The following is a 2,763-nucleotide window of genomic DNA, read 5'->3' on the forward strand; positions in this document are numbered from 1 at the left end:
GTGGGTTCACTCGACACAACAGGTAGTAGGATGCAGTGAGCTGGGTTCACTGAACAGTAAAGGTACTTAGATGCAGTGAGGTGGGTTCACTCGACACAACAGGTAGTAGGATGCAGTGAGCTGGATTCACTGAACAGTAAAGGTACTTAGATGCAGTGAGGTGGGTTCACTCGACACAACAGGTAGTAGGATGCAATGAGCTGGATTCACTGAACAGTAAAGGTACTTAGATGCAGTGAGGTGGGTTCACTCAACACAACAGGTAGTAAGATGCAGTGATGAGGTGGGTTAAGTAAACACAACAGGTACTGCAGTATATGTAGTACTGGGTAGTACAATGTGCAGCTCCCTGTCACACACACAGGTAGTCAGTAGTCGCTGAATGTGCTGGGCTGCTGGCAGTGGCACACACACTATCAATTGCAAGGCTGTGCATGCAACAAAAGTGTCAGTTTGACACACAGAAAAAAAAAAAAGTACAGGATGAGCTATGAAAAGAGCTATTGAGGGGTGCTATAAAAGCAATAACAATCAGCCAGGAGCAAGATAAGCAGCCAAGAGCCTAAGTAATCTGTCCCTAGAAGAACAAGTCTGCAGCAGCTGTCCCTAGTATGTCTCTAGCAGGCACACGAGTGAGGCTAATGGCCGCCGGAGCCTGCCTTATATAAGGGGGGTGGGGCTCCAGGGCTTAGTGTAGCCTGAATGGCTACAATGTGCCTGCTGACTGTGATGCAGAGGGTCAAAGTTGACCCTCATAGTGCATTATGGGGCGAATCGAACTTCCGCAAAAGTTCGCCTGGAACCGTTCACAGGCGAACCATTCACTACATCTCTAGCCCTAACTAAACAGCCGCATCCCCGCCACTGTAAACTATCCAAATCCCCTCTAACACCCCCTCCCTCTCCCCTGCAAAATCCATAACTTTCTTGGTCGTGGATTTTGCTGCCCTGGCCCTTGTGCACTTCCGTGTGAGTTGCAGCCCTGCCTTACACGCATCTGTCAGCGGCGGATCTCCCCAATCCCTCTCAGTGAAGGAAGACAGAGGCGCGGGGGAGAGGCGGCAATCCACCGCTGACAGATGCGTGTGAGGCAGGGCTGCAGCTCATAGCCCTGCCTCACACGGAAGCGTTCCCTGTAGTGTGCCCCGGGGAGTTTGAGGGGATTTAGTTTATAGCGCCAAGGATGCAGCGGTTTAGTTAGGGCTAAAGTAATAAACAGATTAGTGAAGTAAAGAGACTTTTTTTAGAGACTTCAGAGTCTCTTTAATGGGCATTGCAACGAGCTCTGGTAGGAAAGGGTAATGTGACAGTAAGTTTAAAAGGGCCCTTAAAGGAAACACATATGGCAGCCTACATATCCCTCTCACTTCAGGTGTCCTTTAAGGAATATTGAAAACTTCTGCAGTTTTTTATTATTGGTAAAGCTAAGAATACAGATGGTATTCTTATCAGATGCTTAATCCAAGTACACTTCCTAGAGCTCTCCTTTAATCCCAGATTGTTGCTGATGTGTTAAAATATAATGGTATGCTATGCAGTTTATAATGATATTTGTTAAAAGCAGTATAAGGTGTCTGATTGAGTAGAGGGAGTCATTTTCACTTTTGGTAAGGTGAACTGAAGTAAAAAAAAATCCACCTTTGTCTCCTCAGTTCAACTCTGTGCAAGAATTTTGGCGAACGGCCATTTCATTCCAATTTTGCCTCACCGGTTTATGCATACACAATCCAATGCAAAAAAGAACACATTCCAAAGGGCTTCAACAGAAAATACTATATTAGCATGTCAGCCTATGGCAATCATTGATTAGTCTCGGTGCAAAAATGAGTAGGTTTTTCTGCTCTGCTCATCTAATTACTCATGCATAGAGAAAGGAATGTGTAGGTATTTATAGGCTTTGCCAAACGGTGTATGACTGGCATGCCTGCAAAGAAAGGAAATTTGAACTTTAATAAATCAACAGCTGACTGCAAATTAAAATGAGAAGTTGATTTTTAGTATTATTAAATAATAATGTAGTACTGACTATGTTAAATCTAGGGGCATAACTGGGGGGAGCAGCTTCTGCAACTGCAGGGTGGCCCAGAGATGTGGGAGGGCCCCAACTACTAACCCCCCCTCCCTCCGATACTTCAGATCCAGTGCTTTTGTGGCAATGCATTATTATGGGTGTGAAGATCCTGATGGCCATACTTGTTTTATGACTCTTGTATGATGGGCCCCCATGTTGTTAGGGTCACCAAGCGGAGGTGAGGGAAGGGTTGTTGACATTAAGGGGGTCTTATCAAAGTTTTGCTGGTCAGCCCCATGATTTTTTAGTCACATCCCAGGTAACAGCAAATGTCTACCACTAAAAAAAAATGTCACTTGAAAATGCCTAATCGAGGGGCTGAAATTTAGTTAAAAATAAAGCAACTTCCCTTACCAAACTGGATATTTATTACGAATACGTATTTTCCCTTCTAACTTAACCTATTTTGGTAGAAACTACGTCCAGGAACCATGCGCGCTACCGCGCGCCCCCCCGGCCGATCGTGCGCATGCACGCGCACTCCCGGCCGCGGATTCGGTAGCCACGGAATCAATGTATCGGGCTATGGAGCCCGATCATTGATTCCTCTCCCCCGCTGAAAAAGCGTCAGCTTCTCTCGGAAGCTGAGCTTTTTCTGGCCGTCTCCTTCCCGATGCGTCACTCTAAGCGCGTGCTACGCTTAGAGTGACGTCATGTAAACAAACTCATGGCCGCCATCTTGTGGCCAAAAA

The sequence above is a fragment of the Hyperolius riggenbachi genome, chromosome 4 (assembly GCF_040937935.1).
Source record: "Hyperolius riggenbachi isolate aHypRig1 chromosome 4, aHypRig1.pri, whole genome shotgun sequence".
NCBI lineage: Eukaryota > Metazoa > Chordata > Amphibia > Anura > Hyperoliidae > Hyperolius > Hyperolius riggenbachi.